The sequence below is a fragment of the Petromyzon marinus genome, chromosome 72 (genome assembly GCF_048934315.1).
Source record: "Petromyzon marinus isolate PM22_M1 ecotype Great Lakes invasive population chromosome 72, UKy_Petmar_22M1.pri1.0, whole genome shotgun sequence".
In the NCBI taxonomy this organism is placed as follows: domain Eukaryota; kingdom Metazoa; phylum Chordata; class Hyperoartia; order Petromyzontiformes; family Petromyzontidae; genus Petromyzon; species Petromyzon marinus.
Window position 1 is genome coordinate 8,583,821 of NC_133738.1, and position 10,065 is coordinate 8,593,885.

Genomic DNA, 10,065 nt, shown 5'->3' on the forward strand with positions numbered 1-10,065 from the left:
TACTACATCTAAAACAATCTGGGTTCCGAAAAAAATACAGCACCACATCTGATGCATTAGACTCTCTGAATCACATTTACAGTAGCCTTGATAATAAGCAGTACTGTGCCTGTCTTTTTCTAGACCTGTCCAAAGCTTTTGATACAGTAGACCACAACACCCTGCTTCGTAAACTAAGTTGCCTCGGTTTTTCCGAAAACGCAGTAAAATGGTTACAAAATTACCTCTTTTCTCGCACCCAAACTGTATTCACAGATGGTTGGAGGTCAAACTGTTAAGATAACAAAAGGGGTTCCACAGGGTTCCATCCTTGGCCCCCTTTTGTTCTCTCTTTATGTCAATGACTTGGGCACTGATCTGGATCATTCCAGGGTAAATCTCTTTGCAGATGACACGATACTGATTACTGCTGGCCGCTCTCTGGATGACGTGATTGCTAAGCTACAGGGTGATTTCAACAGACTACAACATCAGCTAGTTGCTCTTAAACTAGTCCTGAATACCTCCACAACCAAGGTGCTATGCTTCTTACCAGGACAAAAGCAGGAAGTAATTTTTCTAGATTTGAAGCTTTTGTGACTGCAAGGATCAATACTCTTTGGTTCTATTCGGTAAAGTCACGTAGGTAAAAAATTAAAACAACAAAAATTACGACGTTTCGGCCACAACACAAGCGGCCTTCATCAGGTGAAGGGACCAACCTGTCCAGCGGACAGCGTTGGAGTGAAGAACGCCAAGCGCTGGTCACCTCCCTTTAAGCTGTGAGGGGGCAAACAGCAAAAGCCCTGACAAAGGAAATTAGCATGAAACGCACCACTGACAAAGCTTGGAATTAGCACAAGATGATAATACACCACCCTGGGAGTTTGGAATACCACTACTAGAATAAATATACTGTACCATTGAAATTTAGATTTGAAGCTTTCGTGCCTGCAAGGATCCATACTCATTGGTTCTATTAGGTAAAGTCACGTAGGTAAAAAATAAAACAACAAAAATTACGACCTTGGAAGTTTGGAGTGCCACTATTTGAAATAAATATACTGTACCATTGAAATGAGTTTAATGCTTGGTTCGATTTAGAACATCTTGCCAATGGTTGCTTAATTTGAAACCCTCTTCTCGGTTGAAATTGATGATAACCTGTCGGTTTGCAAAGGACCTTTGTATCGGAGAAAATTATATCGTGATCACCCACAGCGTTAAAACAATGATCAGCTACGGCAGAAGAATTCGTTCTGCCGTGTTTCAAATCTGATTTGTGCTCGCGAATTCGGTCAGAGACATGCCGTTTCGTCTCCCCGATATAGCAATCACCACAAGTGCAGCTCAATTTGTAAACCCCGGGGTAATGTAAATCAGGAATGACATCCTTCACAGATGGGATCAGGTTACGGATTTTGTGTACTGTATTGAACCGGACCAGGATCTTGTGTTTGTTTAGAATTTTGGAGATCTTTTTAGTAACGCCTGCTATATATGGTAGTGTGATGGTTTTGACCGGAGTATCAAGTGGTTGTTTCTGTATGGAGGGAGAAACAGCTTGGCGGATGGTACGGTCAGAGAATCCGTTTCTCTTGAGGGCCAGATGTACGCCAGGTGGTGTTGGTCCTGTACGCCAGGTGGTGTTGGTCCGAAATGCAATGAGCCCTGTGGTATAACGTTTTGATGAGAGAATTCTTTTGAGTCGGGTGGTGGTGGGAATCAGGTTTCAAGTAGGTATCTCTGTGGGTGGGTTTCCTGTAGACAGAATGTCCCAATGAGCCATCAGGTCTCCTCTCAAACAGAACATCCAAGAACGGCAACTTGCCATCTTTCTCCACTTCCATGGTGAATTTGATGGCGGGATGTCTGTAATTATGGATAAAGATTCGTACAACAACAAAATCCAGAACCTACTCGACGATGGAAGTTACTCAAAAATAGAAAAATGACCCTACTAATAGCCTAACTATAAAAACCAACAGGATCATCACAAGTTCGACCTCCCTAATCGAACCAACTAAACGTCCCTCCCTAAAACCTTCTGCTGCAAGACCCCCTAGATTCTATGGTCTCCCCAAGATTCATAAAGAAGGCACCCCACTACGACCCATGCATCCACGATCAACTCCCCTACCTATAAGCTAGCACGTTTTCTGTCAGATACCTTGCTACCTTTCACTGGTAAGACCTCCTCAGCAGTACTTAACTCAGCCCAATTGGTCTCTATTGTCAAAAACGTTGTACTGTCCCCCGACGATATCCTTGTCAGCTCGATGTGGTCTTTCTGTTCACCAAGGTCCCAGTACCTGATACCATTGAAATAATTGAAAAATTGGTACATGGACTAGACCCCGATACACCTGCGCTGGTTAGACACTGCCTCACCAATACCTACTTTACTTGGAATGGCACCTTCTACAAACAAAATGAGGGTACCCCCATGGGTTCTCCCTTATCACCAGTGATAGCCAATGTTTTCATGGAGAAATTTGAAGCAGACGCCATCCAGACTTCCACCCTCAGACCTTCCCTGTGGAAGAGATATCTAGATGACACTTTCGTCATTTGGCCACATGGCCTCCCAGCTTTGAACCTCTCCCTACACATCAATTCCAGACATCCCGGCATCAAATTCACCATGGAAGTGGAGAAAGATGGCAAGTTGCCATTCTTGGATGTTCTGTTTGAGAGGAGACCTGATGGCTCATTGGGACATTCTGTCTACAGGAAACCCACCCACACAGATTCCTACTTGAAACCTGATTCCCACCACCACCCGACTCAAAATCATTCTCTCATCAAAACGTTATACCACAGGGCTCATTGCATTTCGGACCAACACCACCTGGCCAGTGAATTAAAACACGTTCATCTTGCCCTCAAGAGAAACGGATACTCTGACCATACCATCCGCCAAGCTGTTTCTCCCTCCATACAGAAACAACCACTTGATACTCTGGTCAAAACCATCACACTACCATATATAGCAGGCGTTACTAAAAAGATCTCCAAAATTCTAAACAAACACAAGATCCTGGTCCGGTTCAATACAGTACACAAAATCCGTGATCTGATCCCATCCGTGAAGGATGTCATTCCTGATTTACAGTACCCCGGGGTTTACAAATTGAGCTGCACTTGTGGTGATTGCTATATAGGGGAGACGAAACGACATGTCTCTAACCGAATTCGCGAGCACAAATCAGATTTGAAACACGGCAGAACGAATTCTTCTGCCGTAGCTGATCATTGTTTAAATGCTGTGGGTGATCACAATAACATTTTTTTTGCACACAGCGTTGGCGTACGATGCTTTTTCAGGAATATTTTTGCTGTTTTTTTCCATGGATTTTCTGTTTGCACAGTCACATAGTCACTTTAAGATGTTTTTCTTCTTCGTGTTTTTGTTTTTTTGTTTGTTGTGGTTGCACCCGACTCAAGAGCCGAATGGCTCACAGGGCTATACCAAAATCAACTGAAACTGAACTAACAGCACCCCGGGATGGTGAAGATGGAGACGATGACGAGGAGATGGTGACGACGACGAGATGGCGACTACGATGGTGTTGAACAGCCATCATGGGGATTCCACTTCCAGCAACTGCCCCGAGCTCCTGCTCAGGGCCCCCTCTTATGCTCCCAGCATGGCCTTGCTCCGCCCCAGTCATACCCCACTTCTGGAACCTACTAACGGATTCCTGGGACATCCCGATGGGCCCCTTTTATGATATTTCACGTAGATGTCCCTCTCCCATATATACTGTGGACTGCTGACGCGAGTACCGCCTTACACCGCAGTTACCCTTTTCCACTAGCAGCCAGCGCTCTACCCCTACACATACATAACATGCGTTGTCATGGAGCCATCATCAAAGTGCAGGTGCCAGTGCAAATCTTGCACCTGAAGGGCGTCTGTCATCAACTTTCAACACGATGCAAGGTCTGTCATCATCTTCTTTCAGTCACGACTGCCACTGTCCCTTCACTTATTGTCGCTTATTTTATGGTTAACGTGCACCACAGTAATAACCAGGGCATTTTTTTGGGCTTGAACCACGAACCTCTGCAACAAGCGGCGAATGTGATACCACCGAAATGTCTCCGATTTCTATAGAAAACTGATCAGCTGACTGAAAAAAACCCCTTTATGGTCATTCCAGCTAATGAGAAAGGGTTGGGCTTGAGGTGGGAGGGTAGAAAACTGAGTAGGCGTGTGTCTACTTTACAACCCATATCCCTCTCCAATAAAACTGGGGCACGGCTGTGCTCAACTTGGCTTGAGCATATCTGTCAACTATTCATGAAGCAGCTCTCCTGTATAGTCAGTCATTACTCTTATTCGCAGGAACCAAAATTATACATAAACCGTAACAATATTTTAAAAAATATTATTATAATTATGGAGTCATTTTGCATCATTGTTTTTGTGCTATTTTCACATGTTGCTGGCATTTCCAGTAAGTATGTATGTTTGCATCACTGTGTTTCATAGCACTGCATAATAGTTTACAATTGATGACAAACACTGTTGTTTACTGTTGCTTATTCTGGTCGAACGAGAAATGATTAATATTGCACTTGCAATGCTTCAATATGTATGTTGTGTCTAGGCTGCTGCATTAAGTTCCAGAAAAAAAACGTAAAATAAATTATGTTTTATATGTCGAGTCATGTTCAACTGTTCAAACAAATTGTTTCAAAGAGCAGAGAGGGAACTGTGCAGTTGTAGAACTATGGGTTAAATATAAATGTGAAAATCACTAAAAGCACCGTAATTTTGCAGCTATTTCAAAATTATCTGTGGCTTAGCAGAAATATCCTTGCCCATTATCGTGATTGTTATTACGCTTGATTTTAAGCTTTCGTAACGGCAGGAATTACTCTTTGGTTCTTTCGGTAAAGGTAAAGTCACGTAGAAATAAAATGAATTAAATAATATAATACGACGTTTCGATTGCAACACAAGCAACCGTCATCAGGTAGAACTAAAATTGAGAGAGAGACAAAACATAAACACGGAGACACACAGACACACAAGCAGAGAGAGACAACACAGACACACAAAGAGAGACACAACATAGACATCTAAAATTTGCCAGGCTCTCACAGGGCCATTCGATCTTCTTTCCCTCGGTCGCTTCCGGGTGGATTCATTGACATGTTAATTTCTCTGCTCCAGCAGCTGCCCCAGCAGACCCACCTCTCTCTGCCCGCCCCCCCCCCCCCCCCTCTCTATTTAAGGCCTCGACACAGAGGCATTGGGTCTCTGTGTGTCTATGTTGTGTGTCTCTCTGTGTGTGTCTGTGTTGTCTCTCTCTGCTTGTGTGTCTGTCTGTGTGTCTCCGTGTCTGTGTTTTGTCTCTCTCTCAATTTTAGTTCTACCTGATGACGGTTGCTTGTGTTGCAATCGAAACGTCGTATTCTATTATTTAATTTATTTTCTTTCTACGTGACTTTACCGAAAGAACCAAAGAGTATTATTACGCTGTTTACTCAGTAAAATCTCACTGAGTCTCATGCGTTTTTTTCTTGAGGGTCTTGCCAAGATTTATGCAGTAGAGGGGTGATGGTTGCTAAGTGTAATCCCATTTTTTATATATACCGCAGTATTCATCAAAGTGGCTGCTAGATTCTAACTGTGAACCCCTGCAACAAACGGTGAATATTTCTGCTGGGCAATGTCACCATTCCTCATTTTAGGAATTGATCCCACCTTAAACTGTAGGCATGGATGACCGATCTCGTTGAAGGATAAATATAAACATCTATCTCCAGATTAGCCGGGAAATTGCTTCAGTTGATTTGCTTTGCATTGCTTCGGTGACTCCTTTGTATTGTTGAAGTTCTTAGTGATTCAAGAAACAAAAACATTGAAGCCACGCCTATCACATATTTAGATGATATTGCTGAATGTCTGTTTCGATCATAAACAAAACAAACTCAACTCTTCATCAATATTACCATGGCCTTAACAGGAAAAGTAAATAATCAGTGACCTTTAGGGCAGTGACCATTCTGTATTGCACGTACACCTCGAGTGGACAAAGAAATAGAAAGGATTAGAGATTTCGATTTAAAGCTTTCGTGACTGCAATGATTCATCTTCTTTGGTTCTTTCGGTAAAGTCACGTAGAATGAGAATAAAATAATAAATTGATAAAATAAAATAACAATAATATTCTCACGACGTTTCGGCCACAACACAAGCGGCCTTCATCAGGTGAAGGGGGCGAGACTGTCTGGCGCTGTCCTACCAGACAGTCTCGCCCCCTTCACCTGATGAAGGCCGCTTGTGTTGTGGCCGAAACGTCGTGAGAATATTATTGTTATTTTATTTTATCAATTTATTATTTTATTCTCATTCTATGTGACTTTACCGAAAGAACCAAAGAAGAGGATTAGAGATGAATAATGCTCTGCACACCATGATGCCTGATTATATTGACATTTCGATACTTTTTCGGAAAGTACAACTTAAAAATTGGCATGTGAATGGTTACATTAGTGTATGTATGTATATTTGTTTAACTTCTTTCAAACCATACATAGCCAACTGTGCTAATCGGAAGTGCGGGAAAGGAAAACAAACTAAACACAAAAAGCAGTGCTAAAGACATTAGTTTTGAATCTCGATGTAAAAGTGCATAGCTCCAATAGCTTTCTAATATTGGAAGGAAGAGCATTTCAGATGGTCGCAGAAGCATACGTGAAAGTGAGCGATGCGGTAACCATCTTTATTCAATGGGGAAGTAAAAGCAGCTGCGATGATAACTAGAGTTGGTATAACGGCTGATGCTTCTCGACGAGATCAGCAAAGTATTGTGGTTAATTTGTGGCAAGAACTTCGTGTGCAATGCGTGAGACCTTATAATGTATTAGTTTGGCAAACGAAAACCAATGCAGCTCAGTGAGAACTGGACAGACATTTTCGGATATTGCTGTACCCGTTATGACACGTGCCAGAAAATGTTGTATAAGCTGAGGCTTGGGAATGTTTTCCAGACGTTCTGTAAAGTAGTGACTTGTAATATACTGACCTACATGCCACCATGTTGGTTATGTCACGACTCCATTTTGGTAAAATGTGTCGTAGAGCCTTGATATGTAAATTTCAGGATTTGACTACATATTGCATGTGGTAATCAAAACATATTCTGGTCGAGTATGGTGCCGAGACTCTTATGTGAGTAGAAAACTAAATCCTGGAGTCTGCGACCGCCACATCTAATCCTCCCAAAAATGTTTTGCCTGAGTGCCAACCAGCATGGATGACCGGTGCACAGCAGCATTAGTTGGCATCAATCTCTCAACTGCGATCAAGGCTTTGAGACATTAATCGAGTGGCTAAGGTCATGGTTCAGTGTATCGGGTATGGCACATGGTGGATTCAGTCATACCTATGCCGTGACATAGAATCGGTCATGTAGCAGCATAGCGCTGGCTGCTGGCAGGGAAGGGATCTGCAGCTTGCAGCAGGTCACATGATAGACCTGAGAGGGATGTAGGGGAAAGGTTACGGAAGGGGCACATTGAGAACCCGCTAGTAGGTTCTAGAAGGGGGGCGTGGCTGGGGGCGGAGCCAGGCCGCACTGATAGTATAAGAGGGGCCCCGGGCGGGGATCTCAGGGCTGTCGTTTTGAGTAGGGATTCCGTCGTGCTGCTGGATTCTTCACTGTCGTCTCCATCTTCACCATCTCGGCATCGCCAGTCAGGCAGTCTACCAGCTGTCCTGACTGGGAACCGTAGTTCTCAAGTGTTCTTGGGTATTTCAGTCAAGTCACGTAAATAAAAAATATAATAGATCATGACGTTTCGATCGCAACATTGTTGCAACAATTTACGTGACTTGACCGAAAGACCCAAGAGTATGAATTCCTGCAGTCACGAAAGCTTTAAATCAAGATTGTTAAGGTCGTTTAATAAACAGAGTGCCTCCTACTTTTAGTGTATCTGAGTCAGTCACTACACCTATATGGTCAATTACAGTTGGGATGAACAGTCGTCACCTATGTCATACCTAGTTGGCATACCACAGGGGTTCATCTTTGGGCCCTTGTTATTTTCAACATACGTCTCTTTAATCGCCAATGTCATCTCATTGCATTACATCAAGTTCCATCAATATGATCATGCACAATTGTACACTGCAGTAAAGTCAAAGTTAGGTGAATTTTGCATGGACTCCATCTCTCAGGCAGTTGAGAGATTGAGGCCAACTAATGCCACGGCGCACCTGTCACCCATGCTGGTTGTCACTCACACGAAAACATTTTCGGGAGGATTAGATGTGGCTGTCGCAGACTCCAGGATTCAATTTCCTACTCATGTAGAGCCTCGGCACCTTTACTCGACCAGAATATTTTGTTTGATCACCACGTGCACAATGTAGCCAAGTTCTGCAATATTCATATCAGGGCTCTACGACACATACGACCACTATTGAGTCGTATCATAGCCAACGCAGTGGTGTGTAGCATAGCATTGACAAGGCTCGATTTTTGCAAAGGACTTCTACCAGACGTCTGACAAACAATTCCAAGCTGCAGAATGTACAAAATTATCTGGTACGTGTCGTGATGGGTACTGCAAGATCCGACCATGTCCGTCCAGTGGCTCGCCGAGCTGCATTGGCTTCTGGTTGCTGAACGAATACATTATAAGGTCACACTCATTACACAAAGCGCTTGCCACAAATTGACCACAATATCTTGCTGATCTCATCAAGGAGATGGCTGGCCATCAAACAAAGATGACCACTGCATAGCGTGCTTTCAGATGCACTGCTGCAGCCTTGCTTCTGATATTAAGAAGCCAATGGAGCGAAACAACTTTTAAATCTAGATTGAAACCTAATTTCTTTAACTGATTTTTGTGTTTAGTGTGTTGTCCTTAACCCACATCTTCGATGAGCACGGTTGGCTACGTATAGTGTTGAAGAAGTATAACATACGTATTAAAGCTATGGCATTTTTAAAAATTCCTGATTCTTGAAAGCAGGGTGGTAGAAAAAAGTTTTATTTGAGTGTAATTTTAGCCCTTTCTGTATCGGCTGTTTCCCCATCCTCTTTTAAGAATGGCCAAATAACTCTCATTAAGAAAACCCAAACATAAACTACGACGACCCATCAAACTATCGTTCCATCACGAAACTGTCCACTTCCTTTAAGCTCCTCGAGCGCCTTGCGCTCGCACAGCTAACACCCCACAACACCTCATCTCCAAATTTCTGTCCTCATCAATCAGCTTATTGCAAAACATACTCTGCTTAAATCGCCCTCACCTGCAACCTCGACCGCATTCTGCACATAATTGACTCTGGTTCCATAGTCGCTGTCATTACCCTTGACATCTCCTCCGTTTTCGACACCATAAACCACACCATCCTAATATAACGTTTTTCTTCCGATTTCGTCTTCACTGGTACAGTAGTCAGCTGGTTAAAATCTTTCATCTCCGACAGGTATTACACCACTAAATTTGTCAACTTTCATTCCCTTGTTTCACGACAGGCTGCGGCATCCTTCAGGGATACATTCTCGGACTACTTTTATTCTGTGAATTCGCATGACCCATCGGATGACTCAGCGATAGCTTCGGAATGCACCATCACTCATACGCTGACAACACTCTTCTTTTTGCCGACTTCACCCCATCTGGCACCTCTGGGCATGCACACCATTCTGACTGCTCTTTTGCACTCCAGCACTGGTTCTGGTATCATTTTCTCTTACTCAACCCTTCGAAATTTTAAGCCAAACGCATCGATACCAGACTAAAGTAGCCTAATTTTCACCACCTACATCCATCCTGTTCGCTGGGTCTGCTGTTAAATTATTTGAGCATCTCAAATTTCTAGGTGTCATGATGGACTCCACCCTGATGTTCAATACTCGCTCTAACCTGGTCATCAGAAACTGTAACTACCTCCTTAGAGCCCTTAGTCATCTTCACCTACTCATCATTACAGACACCAAAAACACACTAGCATGCAGTATCATCGGTTCACGCATTGACTACTGCAACTCAGTACTCACCCGGTCCCAACAAACCAACCTAAGAAACTTCAACGTCTACAAAACC

At 43.2% G+C, this 10,065-nt stretch overlaps 1 long non-coding RNA gene across 1 annotated transcript in view; it reads left to right on the top strand.

Moving 5' to 3' along the window:
* Nucleotides 1-5,875, top strand: part of LOC142906962 (uncharacterized) — a 90,063-nt gene extending 84,188 nt beyond the window's left edge. Inside the window, exon 4 of the long non-coding RNA XR_012930598.1 lies at nt 3,427-5,875. This is a non-coding gene — a long non-coding RNA (uncharacterized LOC142906962). The remainder of the gene's footprint in view (nt 1-3,426) is intronic.
* The last annotated feature ends 4,190 nt before the right edge of the window (nt 5,876-10,065 follow it).